The sequence below is a fragment of the Cyprinodon tularosa genome, unplaced genomic scaffold, assembly GCF_016077235.1.
Source record: "Cyprinodon tularosa strain WSP-4 unplaced genomic scaffold, ASM1607723v1 ctg38, whole genome shotgun sequence".
Classification (NCBI taxonomy): domain Eukaryota; kingdom Metazoa; phylum Chordata; class Actinopteri; order Cyprinodontiformes; family Cyprinodontidae; genus Cyprinodon; species Cyprinodon tularosa.
Window position 1 is genome coordinate 975,766 of NW_024039096.1, and position 17,974 is coordinate 993,739.

Here is a 17,974-nt window from a genome sequence, read left to right on the forward strand (position 1 = left end):
GAAGAAGATCTAAAGATCTTTGAGCTACAAAGCCCATTCTCTTATTCACCAAATTTTCCTCATGCTCTCTAATAATTAGCGCTGTACCACAGATGTGCCTAATTTTTCCCTACTCCGAATGTGAACACAGGATATGAAGATTTAAAGCAAGCATCATATGCTTTCTATTTGATCAGGCCATTAAAAATAATGATAAAGATTCAAGCTGAGTGACCTGGGTGGAGAAAAAGTTAACAAAAAGACTTAGAGAGCTTTAACAAATCAGAACATATGGAGAAGAAGAAAGGAGAAAATGTGACTGAGGATCAATTCAATGGACTCCGAGGCAAACAGGATAAATGAGTAAGCAGGCAATAAAAATGTTCAAAGAATTTCAGGGCTAAAAATGTCAGCAAAATATTGGATATCCTGTTTCTCACCAGTAATTCATTTCCCCAATAAACAAGTATGAAACATAAGCTTTCACCCCTATTATTCAAACACCATGAGAGAAATCACATAAGATCAGGTATGAAGATGGAAAGAAAAAAAGAACAGATGTTAAGATTGCAGTTAAGATTTGACATTTTAATTCAATATTATTTGAAAAGAGGAAATTAAATCCATCCTTTGTGTAAATAAGTTAAAAGTGTCACCAGTGGAAATGACCCAATGCAGGAAGCCATCTGCTTTGACTCCAGCGTCAGCTGTAAACATTTCCACCCGCTGCACCACCGACTAGATGGCACTTCATCACACAGAGACCTGCACTGTTATTGATGAGATTTCAGAAACAAGCATCCTGGATTCCTTCAAATAAGCAGCTGAGGGGGACCTATAATTCCTCCTGAACTACTTCCTGACCTTCATTGCTCTCTGGAGAGGCCTGAACATGACATTTTTCTCAGTCCCAGACCCTACATGTCTACAAACATTAGCTGTTTCCCAGTGCCAAATTCAAGAGCCTAAATTTAAAATTCTCAATGAATATAGTAACACATACTATATTAGAGCAGAGATGGGAAGTGAAAGGAAAAGCAATTTTCTTGTGAAAATAAATCTTTAATGTGACCAGATTTAGTATTTACAAGATCTAAAGCTGGGCTAGATAAAACAATACCCCTTATCTCAAAAAAATATATAGTGCACCATGGTTGGGAGCATTATTCTGTGGGGTGGGAATTTGTCAGCAGTTTTCATTCTGGCAGCAACAGACTTGGGTCTTCAGGTTCAACTTACAGCAAAAAAAAAAGCTAAACTTAAAATATAACAGTCTGGTTTAGATCAAAGCAAAACTATGTATTGTCATAATCGAGACAGCATCAAAAGCTAAGTCCAACCTAGAATCTGTTTCAAGATGATGATGCTGCCTGTCTAATTCCACTGGGCTGGAGCCGGGGGGGGGATTTACCATTAGGCAATACTAGGCAGTTCCCAAAAAACTATGTTTACATGTATGTTTTATACAACTATTCCTTATTCACAGAGATGTACTTGAGTAAAGTAACAAAGTACAAATACTTTGTTACTGTACTCAAGTAGATTTTTCTGATATTTTTACTTTACTTTACTACTAATTTTTATGGCGACTTTTTAGTTCTACTCCTTACATTTTTACACAAATATCTGTACTTTCTACTCCTTACATTTAAAAAAATTGGCTCGTTACTTTAGTTTTGAATCATTTCAATGGAGTTACCGTTATTATTTTTCACGTAATCAATACCAAATTCAATCTAATTGGATGGGAATCTACCTTGCATTTGACGCACCACTACAGGATGAATCGACAGATTCGGCGGTATTCATTCGCGGCAAATCATTGCAGCTTGGTGGCGGTGGCGTTAGCATAGTAGTATGGACGACGAGATGATTGAAAATGAACACAACGGAGATCTAGTCCTATTGGCAGACATCCATTTAAAATGTAGGCAATGGCATGAAAAAAGTGGTTTCTACTTTTACTTTTATACTTTAAGTAAATTTACAAGCGTGTACTTTGTTACTTTTACTTGAGTAAAGAAGTTTAATCAGTACTTCCACTTTTACCAGAGTATTTTTTAACACAAGTATCTGTACTTTTACTCAAGTACGGAAAGTGAGTACTTTTGCCATCTCTGCTTATTCATGCACATTATGTTTTTGATGAAAATCCTTTTTCGCTAAAAGGCCATCAGAATGCTTATAATAGGTGTTTCTCAGCCCCTCAATGATTTACAGTGATTTCAGATCCCTTTAGTACTTTTATTTCAAAAATGATTCTAGCACCAAATCTAGCAATTTTTTTCTATTGGAGACTTTTTGCGACAACATATAAAGCACAAAACTCTGCTCTCCAGAGCAAGTAGATTCGTAACCCGGCTCCTGCTCTCCTCTATCTTGTCTGCTGTCATGATTCATGCAGCTATTATTTCATCCAAATGAAAAATGGAGAACAGATAAGCAGATCATGGCTTGTCTACAGTGAAAAGAAGGGCTGTTGTATTTACTTTTGCCGTCGCCTTTTTGGAAACACAGGAAGGAGCAATCAGCTAAGTGAGCTTAGTGCTTGGGAAAAAAAACTTTAATTTCTCTTGAGACAGCATGAAAAGTCAGCTGAATACAAAACATAGAGAGGAAAACAACAAGAAAGGGGACAAGAAGAGAGGGACAAAACCTAGAACAAATAATGTATATCTATTCTATTAAAATGTCTGTATCTGTATGATGTTTTAATGGGTTGTCTCCTCAGTTTAGAGGGCCCCATGCCTGTTTTTGCCTAGGGACCCAAATTTCTTGAATCCACCCCTGAGCTTGAGCTATTTAGTTAAGGAGAATTGGGGAAAAAAAGATGCATCTAGAAGATCTTAGAGAAAATCTAAGAGCTGTAATCACAGTAAAAAGGTGCTTCAGCAACTTTAGACTTAAAGAGTGTGAAACGAAATTCTTCATGAAAATGCTGCTCTGACATTTGTGTAAGTAGCAATGCGACAAATTACTTCTCCGAAGTACTGTAGTAATTGTGCGAGGAAGGAGGCTTGCTGTTTCCCTTGGAGCCCCCCCTGAGGTACCACACAGCTGGTTTGCAGTAATTGCTGTGCAAAGGAGAGATGGGGAGAGGTAGAGGAGGAGGGGGGAAAGTAACCCAAACTGGTCTGAGCATTTTCCGCAACCCTGATGGATGTCATGCTACGTTAGGGGTCCATACCAGGTGTGCAGGTCAAGTATTGTGAAACATAAAATAGCATTTGCATCAACACTTGAAGAGCTAAACTTTAAGGGTTTCATCAACCTTTCTGTGTAATCTCATTCCTCCTCTTTATGTCATTTCCTTTAAGACCTCCTCTCCTTGGTCCACTAGTTTCCCATCATTACCTTAAGTTTTCCCACAGTTGTTTATTAGAGGGATTTGGCCCCGTCTAGTGGTCAAAGATGTGAACTTCCAGGGCTTGATGATTTCAGAAAATTTCAGGATCCTCCTGTTCAATTTCTGACCATTTGTGAGATTCGCACCTTGACAACCGTCAAGGGAAATGTTCTGTTTTTACAGTTTATGCAATAATACATTCACCCTGTAACACTTTTTGGTCTTTTATTATCATCAGAACCCTACATACATTCATTGTATGCTTATTTATTTATTGAGCATTTATTTATTCCTGCATTTATTTTTAAATATGGTAGAGCTCACAGTAAAAATCAGAGAGGAAGTTCAGCTTATTCACCTTAATATGTCACTATGTGCCCTTTTATTGTTGGCTCTAGGAATTGGAAGCTTAGATTTAAATTAAGGAATATTGCTATGAAACACATAGATGTAAGGTTTTATCTCTATTAAAATGTGTCCCAAAAAAGGAAGACTTCTTTTAAAATAAATCAAACCTATTCAAAATCAGTGGTCAGAACATGTTTAAATCAGTTTAATTATTAAAAAAAAAAAATTGTGACCAGTTACTCTTTTCATAAATACCCCTAAAAATCTTTTTGGTGAGGCCCTTGGTGAGGCTCATGATGTAATCATTTTTCTAAGCTTTGTAAAATGTGTCTTCTTTTATTTTGAAACTCGAATATGGACAAATTCTTTAGACTATAATAAAGCTTAATACAGTCTTTGTAATATTTTAAAGCCTTTTTAAATTATAGATGACATTAGGGAATTATAGATTACATGAGGAAAGGTGGTTTAAAGGGTATTTTGTTTGGTTTTTTATTTTCAATTATTTTTAGTTCACTTCCTGACATGATATGCGAACTACCTGTTTGGATTTATTTGGATCTACTGGTTTATTCAGACAATATTTCTCTAAGTTTAGAATCATGTTCAGGCAGTTATCTATACTCAGGTTACAGGTTTAATGCTTAATAGTTTATTGGGTACACAAAATTCACTTTATCACTATAGCCACAGTAAACCATTAAAGATATAAAACAAGCACATTTTCTTAAAGTTAGATCATTGTGAGAATATTAAAACTCTTTTTTCCTAATATCTGTTGCTTATATTGCTACAAAACATAAAGGTTTTAAGTTGTGATATTTTATCATCTCATTAAAGATGCGATTAAAAAAAAAAAAAAAAACTCCAGCAGAGGAGAGCTGAAGGTCATCGTTCACTTTTTTCAGTTTCATTGTTCTATTATTTTTAGATATTGTCTCAAAACATTTGATCTAAAACATAATAATAAACTTTTACTGTAATGAGTTTTTCTACATTTTTAAACATGGAGAAGCAGCATTTAGTTCCTATGCTCCACTTATCTGGAACAAACTTCTAGAAAACTGTAAAAGTGCGGAAAGCCTGAGTTCCTTTAAATCAAGACTAAAAACACATTTGTTTAGGATTGCCTTCGACTGTTCTAGTTAAACAGTTCAATTAAAACATCATTAGTTCAACTGTTTTATTTTCTTTAGTCCAACTGTTTTTAATAATCTTTTTTGTTTCTGCATTTTTTTTTCCTACTTGCTTTGATTCTGTTTTATTTTCCTATATTTTAATCATGTAAAGCACTTTACATTGTATTTGTACTGAATTGTGCTATGCATATACATTTGCCTTGCCTTGCCTTCCTACTGAGATGCAAAACACAAGCCTTGGATTTTGTTTATTCAAATATTTTGTTATATTGAGAAAAAGAGACCTCAAGCTGATTTTGCATTGATTTTATATGGATATTTAAGCTTATTTAGTCACACTAAGCTTACATTAGAAAAAATCGACATCTAGATAAGTCATTTTTTCTTAAAATAAGTGCATTTGTTCTTGGATTGAAGGGGTAAAAGAGACATTTGGCCAATGGAACAAGATAATTTAGACTTATAATAAGAAAACAAAATTGGTTTGTCTTATTTCAAGTGCATAATATCTAATTATCTTAGTAAAAATACTAATTCCATTGGAAAACTACCTCATTTACCTACTGAAATCAAGGTTAAAAACACTTAATTTAAGAAATGTTTACTTATTTCTAGATTGTTTTTTCAGTGTAATTATGCGTTGAGGTGAGACCTCATTTGATTATTTAATGTAAATATATAGCAGTTTAATTATATGACCTTGAGGTGGCTTGCAGCAGTTAGATTTTTTTTGCAATTAACAAAAAAAAACACCAAACACTAAAATGATCTCCATAACTTTGCATCTCAAAACAAGAAACCTTGCTAGTGAGTAAATATATATCAATCCTATAATCATGACAGTGATGCTTGCAGCAGGTTTGATCTGAAAACATTCTCTCTAGTCTACAATGCCAATGTTAGAGAATTTCCTGGACTGTAACTATAGAAATAACAACAAAAAAGTAAAATAAAAAAACAAACCAGTCCACTTAGGTTATTGGGAAACATTACAACAGACTCTCTCACAGCAGGTGCAGCTGTTTACAGGTTCTATAAATCCATCATATGAAGCCTAAGGGATATTTACAGACTGCAAGACTCTGGCAAGTCTTACCTGCTCGTCCAGACTGTAACATCATCCAGATCTCCCTCTACCAATCTCTCCAGCTCTCCAAACCTTCTCAACAGCCAACAGCATCCAAGTCTCTTTCATTAGCAGCTTTGTTAGGTTCAAACTCCTGCCTCCAACCAGCTGCACCGGCCTAGTCTACCTCCTACTCAATGAAGCCCCCTTCCTCCTCCTTCTTTCAGTTCACCAGCAGTGTCCAAGCCCCGAGGGGAAGAAAACTCCATCATCATAAATCTACCCATACTATCATCATCAGCTCTACTCTATTCTGCCAGGGTCTGACGGCCAAAAACATTTATTCATGTCAATAAACTTTCTAATTGCCTTCTTGTGAGTCCCTTATGCTGGTTGAAATATTTTTAGAAAGTCCGATATTCAATCCATATCAACATTCAATTCAATTCAGTTTATTTCTATAGCGCCAATTCACAGCACATGTCATCTTAAGGAACTTTACAGTTCACCTGATCATATAGTCAAATTGATTCATAGTTTGCTATGTAAGGAAAACCAGTTGATTACATCAACTCCTTGACTCGAATGCGATCCCTCACGCTTAGCATGCTTGTAGCGACAGTGGAGAGGAAAAACTCCCTTTTAACAGGAAGAAACTTCCAGCAGAACCAGGCTCAGTGTGAGCGGCCCTCTGCTGTGGCCGATTGGAGTTCACGGAGACAGAAGCAGATACAAAAAGCCACTAGACGGGGCCCCGTCCAGGAAACACAGCGAGGCGGGTGAGCTCCGAGCCAACTCCCATGACAGAGGATGAGGAGAGCACATCCAGCCAGTCGCAGAGAAACAGGACTACACTGAAAAACAGGCTGATCTAGAAAATCTATAAGCAAAGGTGTTGATGGCAGCAGCACAGCTGATATTTCTCATCATGCACAAAGTGTACTGTGTTTGCTGCATATCTGAGTATTAGCAAAAACAGCCAGAATATTTCCCTATTCTGAAAACAAAACAAGCGGCCATGACAGGTCAACATAGAGCTAAAGTTACCTGTCCTCTCCAGGAAGCTCCTACCTTGCCCACCGCTTGCCCAGTAAATATGTCCACTTCTTCCAGTCAGCCAGCAGACACTAATCTGCACAGTAACGGTTTATAGTTAACCCTTTAAAGCCATCCAGGAATAAAACAAAACAGAAAATAACTTTTTTTTGGTTTGAATTCCTTATTCGCTCTTTTAACAAAATATGTAAAAAGAAAAAACAGAAATACATTTTCCATCCATCCATCCATCTTCCTCCGCTTATCTGGGGTAGGGTTGCGGGGGCAGCAGCTTAAGAAGGGAGGCCCAGACTAGGAACGTAGATCGACCGGTAAATCGAGAGCTTCGCTTTTTGACTCAGCTCTCTCTTCACTAGAGGTGGGCGGATCGATCCCAGGATCGATACTATCGATACCAACGCTGGTATTTATATTGAACAATATTCGTTTAACAAGATCGATACTTTTTATCCTCTCTCGCGCGCGCTGACTGCTGCGGAGTCACCAGTTTCCCCATATGTGTAACAGCACTTTGCTCCCCCTCCCCTCTCCTACAGTCACATGGCTCAGCGGCGCCAGCCAATCAGCGTGCAGGCTTAGCTTGGCCTGCCCACTCAGCACTACGTCACACAGACAACCGCGCTGCCGGTTGCTGGGTGAGTGCTCACTCAGACTTGGATGGAGAGAGAGACCAAAGACCCGCCTCCAGCCTCAGACAGACATCTTTGACCCAAGCGTTTCAGTCCTCCAGAGAATATCCAGGTAGATAACAGTGGTCATCGTCTGCAGCACTTCATTATACATCATATATTACTCAGAAAGTGTAGTTAAGACCTTGAAAAAACCAAGTACATTTATCCCATTAAAAATTGTTAGCTAAAATAAGCTAACATTAGATAATCTCTTATTTATTCCACGATTGAGAACTTTATAGAAAAAAAGCAACAGGCAAGTGCAGCTTAAATGTAAAAAGTATCGGTATCGATATCGGCGATACTGACCCAGTATTTACTTGGTATCGGATCGATTAAAAAATCCCGGTATCGCCCACCTCTACTCTTCACCACGACGGAACGGTACAGCGCCCGCTTCACGGCAGATGCTGCACCAATCCGCCTGTCGATCTCCCGCTCCCTTCTTCCCTCATTCGTGAACAAGATCCCGAGATACTTAAACTCCTCCACTTGGGACAGGACACCCCCCCTGACCCGGAGAAGGCACTCTACCCTTTTCCGGCTCAAGACCATGGCCTCGGATTTGGAGTCACTGATCCCCATCCCGGCAGCTTCACACTCGGCTGCGAACCGATCCAGCGAGAGCTGCAGATCATGACCTGATGAAGCCAACATCATCTGCAAAAAGCAGAGATGCAATCCTAAGGCCACCAAAACGGTTGAAGGTGTTGAGAAATACATTTTTGATATTAATAATTTATTACTATGATAAGTCAAGATTATTTTTTGTGTAGTCTTCTACTGGCTGTTATCAGGTATATCTGATTGTGTACAATAGGATTGTGAGCAAAGTTTTTACCATTAAATTATGCAAAAGGTGTCAGATGCAAAACATTTCAGAAACCGTATGTATCAAGTACGATACATTTGACATTATAGGGTTAATATCTTAGTCAAGAAAATATGTTTGTTTGGCTGTGAGGGTTTCTTTGATTTTGTTAAGCCTTCCTAAAGAAGATGTGTCAGTGAAAGAGTGTCGGTAGAAAACATTTTATAATTCACAACAAATGAGTACTGTAGTGCTAAAGGTAATATTTTCTCACACACAAAACCCAAAAGGCTTAAAAATCATTAAACAGAAACTAAGTTATTTGATATATTTATCCTTGGTAACTGTTTAAGAGCCTATAACAGCACCAAGACGTTTCTGGTGAAAAGTTAATAGGGAAAAAAACAAATCGAACTCCAAGATGGTAATACCTCATTTAATTATTTATTCATTTTTAAACATAAGAAAGAATGGACTGCTCCAAGGTAACAAAAATAACACTGCAAATTAAAATCAAGTGCACTTCAACAACATTTAGCTCTTCAGGGCTTCGGCCCCTTCCAGCTGCTTGGAGTGAAATACACAAAACTAAAACAAAAAAAAATCATCCCAATCGGTCATTACTGTAAGGCTTTGGGTGATGATGCTTCTGGTTAGAAATTCAGCAATGACAAAGACCCATTTATAGAAAACCCAACATCACAACAAAGACCTTTGCAGAACCATTACACAAACAGAAACGTATATAACGAGACAAGACATGGGCCGTGTAATGGACTCAGGAGGAGTCAGGCAGTGGGCTCATTCGTGTTAAACGTCTGCTTTAAGCCACTTATCAGAATGAAGGCGAGAAAATGACGACAGATGGAGCGTCACCGGGCCAAGCAGTATTTGTAAGCGATTTCCGGCACATGTTTGAAAGTCCTCAGGAGCAACAGAGGGTAGAGATTACCACATCGTGGTCAATTTAGAAGAGTTAAACCAGACGAGTTTCCACGCTGAGATATCCACTGAATATCATCTAAGCTTTTTTCAGCCCAACAGATGGCCGCATAGGACTGCAAAAATTGAGAGAAAATTGCAGGAAATTACTTAAAAGTCGATTTGCGTACCTTTCTGTGATAATAAACAAAACTACCTGGCTGTTTTTGATTAATTTAACAAGCCTCTTCTGCAACGCAAATAAGTTACAATTACAGTCTGGCCCAGTTCTGACTGCCATTAGTCTTGTAAGTGACTCATCCAAAAGCAACACCGATAATGACGAGGGGTATTTAACAGAATGGTCAGAGAAGTAAATCACAAGAACTGTTTGTAGCAAAAAAAAAGAAGAAAAAAAGAAGCACAAATAGTTTCAAACCACCAAAGAAAATATACTTTCAATGTAACGTCAATAAATTTACAAACTTTTCAACAGCATTTTTAACCTATTACATTCAAACACTGTCCAATCTTTACACTGTAACAGGCCTGGTATGTGAATAAAATACTGCAATATACAATTGCTTTAAGTTACATACGTTACGTTAAGCATATATAGCAATGTCATTTCACATTCTTTGTAATACATAGTGTGTTTCACAAATGAGTGCTGGCATCAGTTAAAAAAAGTGGTCACGATGCAGAAAGTCATGAAGAAAATTTGTTAAAACAAAAAAAATAATAAAATACAGAAATGGCAATAAAACAAGAAACAAATATGTTGGGCAAGTGGCAGTGTTTTGTTTGTTTTTTGTTGATATTTTTGTTGGTTAATGCATAAAATGTGATGTGATCGAGTGTGAATATGAATATTAAATTTTTTCACATCTAGGCATGGGCTGGCTTCAAGTTTCTTTCTTTTTTTTTTGGTTTGGATTTTCGTTATAACAAGTCCTTAGGATTCAACTACCCCTGGCCTGCTGCTGCTGCAAACACACAATCAGCTGTGTACATAAGGGAATCTCCATAAAAAAAAGGTTCCCCTACAGTAAATATTAATTACATCTTGCAAAACAAGATTGGGAAATAGCTGTACGATAAAGGGGGAGGAAAAAAAAAAAAACAGTTGGGTGGGTTCAGTCTGCACTGGAAAAAATTATCTAATAATGAGCATAAATGTCTGAAATTAAGTGTATTTCCTCTTAATTTCAGGACGTAAAGGAGATGATTTGCCAATGGAATGACTATTTTTACTCTTAAAATTAGATATTTAGATAATATGCACTTAAAATAATGTTTTTTCCTATTTTAAATGTAAATTGTCTTGTTCTATTGTCAAAATGTCTGTTATCTCCTCAATTCAAGAACAAATGCACTTATTTTAAGAAAATAATGACTTATCTAGATTTCAATTTTTTCCTGTGTGCCTCTCCCAGTTACTATTGCACGCTGTCAGTCAGGTATGTGTCCAAAAAGTGCAGATTTCACCTGCACATTTTCATTTAAAACGAAAGCTGCTAAAGTTGTCTTTGAGTTCGGAACTCCTTCAGGTAAAAGAAAATGGCAAATATGCATTGCAAAAAATGGAAATCTAAATGAGTAATTTTTTCTTAAATTAAGTGCATTTGTTCTTGAAATGGGGAGGTAACTGAGACACTTTGCAAATGGAACAAGACAATTTATATTTAAAATAAGAAAAAAGCAATTGCATTGTCTTATTTCAAGTGCATATTATCTAATTACCTTATTTTAGGAGTAAAAATACTCAATCCATTGTCAAATCATCCCATTTACCTACTAAAATTAAGGTTAAATACACTTGATTTAAGACATTTTTACTTATTTCTAGATAACTTTTGCAATGCACTGGAAAAACGATCTGGAAATAATAAAAAATGTCTTAAATTAAGTGTATTTACCCTTAATTTGAGAAGGTAAATGAGAGTTCGCCAATGGAATGAGTATTTTTACTCTTAAAATAAGATATTTAGATAATATGCACTTAAAATAAGAGAATGCAATTGTGTTTTCTTATTTTAAGTGTAAATTGTCTTGTTCAATTGGCAAAATGTCTCTTTTACCTCCTTAATCCAAGAACAAATGCACTTATTTTAAGAAAAAATAACTGATCTAGATTTAGATTTTTTCCAGTGTGGCTTGGAGCTCCACTTATAACTTTTTAAGACAAGAATGTAAATCAGATCGTTTTAGCAAGATCAGATGGATTCTGTCTGCTGGTAGAAAAATTGTTCAACAAGCTGATGTCAGTTTGATCGGCTCCCATCCTATAGTTTGTTTAGGTCTTCAAGTACTTTAAACAGCTGTTTGAAAAAATATATCTGTTGCCAGATGAACTGCACAACAATGCTACAAACTGCACAGTTTGTAGCATTGTTGCCTTGCAGTGAGCACTGGAAAAACAATCTAGAAATAAGTAAAAATGTCTTAGATTAAGTGTATTTACCCTTAATTTGAGTACATAAATGAGATATTTTGCCAATGGAATGAGTATTTTTCACTCTTGAAATAAGATAATTAGATAATAAGCACTTTAAATTAGACAATGCAATTCTTATTTTAAGTGTAAATTGTCTTGTTTCATTGGCAAGATGTCTCTTTTACCTCCTCAACAAATGGATTTATTTTAGAAAAAATTACTTATCTAGATTTCGATTTTCTGAGTTTACCTGAACTCCCTGCGCAAGCAACCGTTCTCTCTGACATGACATCACAATATGTTGCCTCTAAGTTGGAATGTGAATGGTTGTCAACCTCTGTGTTGCCCTGTAAGGGACCAGCAGCAACCACGGCTCCAACCCACATTTTACCCTTAGACAGCTGGTCTATGGCTTGTCCATCAAGTCCTTCATAACCTTGATGGAAAGGCAGTAGAAGATGATTGGATGTTTCCAGCATGAAACAATGGTTGCCTTCTTATGTCGTTTATTTGTATTTTGTATTTCAAATTCCACCTCTGTGTGCACAAACTTAGCCATTTAAGTGAAAGCAGGTTCAGGCTCTTGATACGCCATAGAAGATTTGGCCAAACCAAAATAAAATAATTGAAAAATTATAAGTATTACACCATAGGGATCTGATGCCAGCCCATGCCTAGTCACAGAGAAGCTTTTTCATTTCAGTAGCGACAGAAAATGTCCTCATGGTTCAAAAGATGTCTACAATGTGTGAATAAAATCCTTAACTGATGGTTGGTGACATGCAGATCTTTGCAGCAGTTGATTTGAATTAGATTTGCAAAGATATTTAGCTGAGCTAAAATAGAAACTATATTATTCATTTGGAAGAGTTTTATTTATTTGGGGTTTTTTTTGTGCAGTAGATTAAATAGATCTACTTTGGATTATGATGTAAGAGTTGGAGCAATATAGGCTCCTCTTTCAATATATAGTGTGAATTCTATGAGTTAAAGGAAATAAGCCGTGCATTAGGACATTTTACTATTAAATTAAACCCCTGGCTGTTTAACAACAAGAAGGAAGAATTTGTGTGAAAAAAAACAACAATAAAAACTTTAAAGATCGCTAAGGATCAACTCCAACATTTTCACATGACCAAAAATGAGAGAGGTCAGTGTCGAGTAGAACAACTTGTATGTAAACCTGGACTGAGAGACATTAAAACTGCTTCTTTATTCTCATTCAGCAAAGTCAGAACTTGAGTTTAACTCCCTTTGAGAATATTACCTTTTCTGGCTTTTCCTTGTGGCCAATAATGAGTCAGAGTTCACAGGAGTTCTGGACGTTAGTGAATGTGAAATCTAAATAATCTTTTTTATGACATTAGAGGCCTTTAAAATTATTCTATTTGTGTATCTATGGGTATTAAGGGGGGGTTGAAGATTGCAAAAGTTTTCCAACAAGCTAAACTTAATCACATTTTGTCACGTTACAGAATCAAGCTTCATTGTATTTTGAGTGGATTTTAAGTTATTTACTATCATGAAGTAGCACACAATTGTTAAAGTGAACAAATATCCTGCATTATCCCGATTTATTGTTATACCTCTAAGTAATCTGAAGTGCAACGAATGCTTTCAGAAATCCCCTTGTTAGTAAAGGGTTGTAAACAAGGTCCACGTGTTTCTTAGAGCCTCTTATGTTTATTAAATAACATTAGTGAACAAACAGCTTCATAAAGACTGATTAATTCAACCTAATAGGTCAGCAATTAAACTAAACAGTTCAAATTAATCCATTATGTCCAACAGATGGCCTCAACTTCACATTTATGTGCTATTTCATTTTCATCCGTCACATGAAACATGATAAAATCTCAAGAAGCAGGGTTATGAATACTTTAGAATATTACTCCAAATACAGCTAATTTAAAAGTGTTTCTCAGTATTCCTTATTAAGACATGTGTTCATTAGATGATGGTATAACTGTTCTGATATACTTAAAAAAATATCTAACGGCTACAGGCTTAAAGACAGAGAAATATGAGAGATCAAATGTTATACATAATAAATTAGTGAAATTATTTATTTATTTCATCATTAAAGTATATAACAGAAATATTATTTTCCAAAAGAACATTAGAATAAGTAATAATACTATGATTATCTGCTGATGGAGTTTGGGTTTCATCTCCAGTTTCTCCAAAGTTTGCAAAGTGAAATTAAAGTCATACAAAAAGAAAACAGGCTATTTGTTCTCGCCATCTGTTTTTATGTCACTAGGGGGCGACATTGATTTGAGAATATCTGCAGGGCTGAACAGATGCAGTTTGTTTCTGAAGTAAAGGTCATCTTATGTAAAGCGTCCCATATTTAAAATAATTAATATGATGCAGCTAAAGACTATGCTGTCAAATTTAAGGTCGATGTGTCATTGAAAAAGCTGCTCTGTGTTATTTCCTCTATTAGTTTTAATAAACTGAGGTTGTGTGGAGTACAGACTGAACCGGTTGTTTCTGTGAAAAACTTGCAATAAACATAACATGTGAGAGATCTGTATGGTGAAATGGAGAATCAGTCTGTAGAAAAACATGTTTCTCCACAGATGTCCATTCAAATTTGCAAAAATAACATTAAATGAGTGCCTACTGTTTGTAAATCATTGAATACAATGGCATTGATAAGTGTAATGCATGTGGCTATAGCTCATGAAGGAACCGCAGGGAGTCTCAAATTGAGACAAATAATTAGAGATGCACCAATCATGCTTTTTTTCAGCTTGATAAAGATATTGATCTATGCATTGCAGGATATATCCCTAATCCTAATCCCACTCAGGATTTAAGTGCATGCCAGGGTTCTTATGAACTAGACAGTTCAAAATTCACACCCCTTTTTTTTTTTGTTCAAACTGTGTTGAAGTTTGGTTTCTCTGTGTTCAACAATAATATAAAAATTACAGATGGTGAAAAAAAAAGTATTTTAACCAACATTTTTGCATTTTTACTTTTATATGGGCTCTACCTAGGACCTACTTAGCCCCATTCTGCTCAGATTCTCTGGCTGTTTTTATTTTTTTCTTAATTTTTTTTTTTTGTTTTTTTGTTTTTTTGTTTAAGCCAGCTCATTTAAATAATGTTTAAGTGTAAATTTAACACGCAGCTGTTCACTAATTTGCCATGGGATTAAGGATTTTTTGCAGACGAGGGGCAGCAAAAAGTTAAGCTGAAGACTGAATGATGTGGATTAAACATAAATAAAAATTTAGTATTTGGGAATCTTAAGCCATGCTTATGAAAAAAAAAAGACTCAGCTTCCAAAGTTACACTCAGGCAGTGGGCTGCGTTTAAAACCCTAAATCTGTTTTTTTTTTTTTTCAAATAAAAAAACACTCAATCGTCCAATGTAGAAAACTAATTTCAGAGTGGTCAAGTCTATGGTTTTGAGCTGTAAAGTCATTACCTTCATTCTCGGCCCTGATTAAGGTAAAAATGTCCGCAAGTAGCCTTAATATTGCAACTCCTTAAGGAAAACCCTGGAGCAGCTCAGACAGCCGCCACCCCTCTGCTTCTGCTGCACCACCTTCAAGTTAAAACCCTGCAGAAGCAGAAGTGCCCTGTTCTATTAGTTCAGGCAGCTCTGTGATCCAGATATTTATCCCAGTGGAACCCATATATAATAAAAATACATAAATATTGAAAAAATTATTGCATATAAAACAATACAAATATTATTTGTATTTATTGATTTTAAATCATTAATACTGTCATTTTCAAAGATCCAATACATAAAAGCAAGAAATCTTTAAAATCTGGATTTGAGAGTTTCTAAGCCAAAAGAGAGGAAAAATAGCAGTATTTAAACTTCTGAATGAGCACATATTTATAAGTGGATTATCTCATTAAATTTAAAAAAAAACAAAAACATTTTAATGACTTGGACTAAAAATTCTATCTAGTTTTGCCAAATAAATGATAACAAATCATCTAAATGTAAAAAAAATTATGTTTTTTTCTTATGGATCCTGGAATAGGTTACTATCTTATAAGATTATTATATATAGTTTTCCTTTTTCCATACTTAAAGTAAAAAAAAAAGATCCCATATTTTCCCAGACAGCATAGGAACCCTGGCATGCCGTTCGTCGATGCATTTACAGCCCAAAGATATTAGGAACAATCCATTTTGATGCATTTAATGAACAGAGCAAGAAAAAAAAAATCCCAAAAATGTACCATATACAGAAAAGTCAAAGATAACCTAGCCAGTACAGTAGATTGGTGCATCTCTAAACAAAACAGGCGTCCTGGTTAAAATAAAGAGATTTAAATATCAGAATCATACAACAACTTGACATGCACATCATATCTGAGTATTAATGTACATGAAGTTTTGTTGTTAAAAACAGTAATAATGGCAGAGAGACCCTAATACAAATATAACATGAAATCTTAAGACATAATGACGATACCTACACATTATAGACACATTGCTTTTACATTCATATATGTCAACACTTAAATATGTATATACAGTATACATATACATATATATATATTATGATGTATACAGATATATTGGGAAAGTAATTATTTGCGGCATTTATGATGGGTAAAAGCCATTTTGATATTTGTCCCACCAGATTCTGAGTTTATATAATCTGGATTGTTGGACCAAGACTCAGACTAAAGCCAGTTCTTTCTCTTTATTTCCCTTCAATCTACTGTAGATACCATCCTTCCCTGGACAAATACATTTACAATCATCAACTAATGCATTGTCATTAGCAAACAGCTATAGAACTGAGGGTGTTACATGAGTACTGCTGGGTAATTCATTCCAAATATGATTATATTTCATATATCTGATAGGGTATTGACATATATTGCAATGCTTCAGTGCATACAAACATCAAGTGTATGTTTATGTGTGCATGGGTTTCTGTTTGGCACACATGTAGGGCTGTGGGTGTGTTTTGACAAACGGTGTTAATGAAATAGTGGCATCTGATACTAGCTGAAGGGCTGTGGGTGAAGGGAGCTGGCAGTGGATTTACTCTCTGGTGCGATGACAGAAACGCTCTCGACTGAAGGCCAATGGCATCCTTCCCAGCTGACACGTTTGACACTGTAAGGCCTCTAGATTGAAACTGGCTTTTTTAAGCGTCCAAGCGACCGGACAGTGGCGGATTAAGCTCATAAAGTCGTCATTTATTGAAGAGTGCTGCTTATATTTGGGTTCTTGGGCGTCGGCTCTTTTCAGATATACATTATCACTGTTATCTAAATGGATTGGAGCAGAGTGCACAAATATGAAGAGGTCTGCTTTACTTTAAAATTGTTGGAGCTGAATTTCTGATAATACAACTTAAGAACTTTTTTGTTCATAAGACCCATCAGAAAAATATCTTGTCTTGCTTAGAAAAAAAAACAGCAGCACATGTCAGGCTGGCTAAACTACATCCTGTTAAATGCTGCTTTAATTAGAGCAATGTTCCTCAGCTGAAGCCTAGTAAACTGGGATTCCTCAAGGATCCATTTTGACTTTTCCGCAATTATTGTCTTATTTCTTGCCCTGAGGGTCTACATTGAGCAAAACATCACATTTCCTGCTCCTGCCATGCTGATGACATCCTGATCTATTTGCATATTAAAGAGAACATTTGATTTTAAACTGTATTTAATCGGTTTAGTTAAATTAATAACCTAAATAAGGTTTAAGTTACCCAAGTAAACTTATTTGCTAAATTCAACCTCCTTATCAGTTTAGTTATTTTTTCTGGTCAGAAGGCCTTACTATTCAGGCCTTAAGATTAACACCCACCAATCTGCTAAATACGACTGATTTTCAGTGGTTGGTATTTGACCAAGGAACGAATGACATGTGCTGCACTGACTGTTTTTATATGTTTCCTATATTCTCAATCTCATGCCGTACATTTTTTTACTGCTGTAAAAATGTTTTATAACTGTGTTCATCACTTTTTTTCTATTTTAGTTTTTATCTTTTGAATTAATCTTCTACTTCCCTGGAGCTCTTTTAATATTTAAAGAAACAACCCATTTTATTACTTTGTAAACTTCATATTTATATATTTATTTGACACCTTTCAGTGGCAAGTCAATTAAAAGTGCTGCACAAGAGAGGATAATAAAAAAACAATGTGCATTGCAGAGGCATAAAGGCAACACTAATGGTTAAAAAGAATGTTACTTAAGAT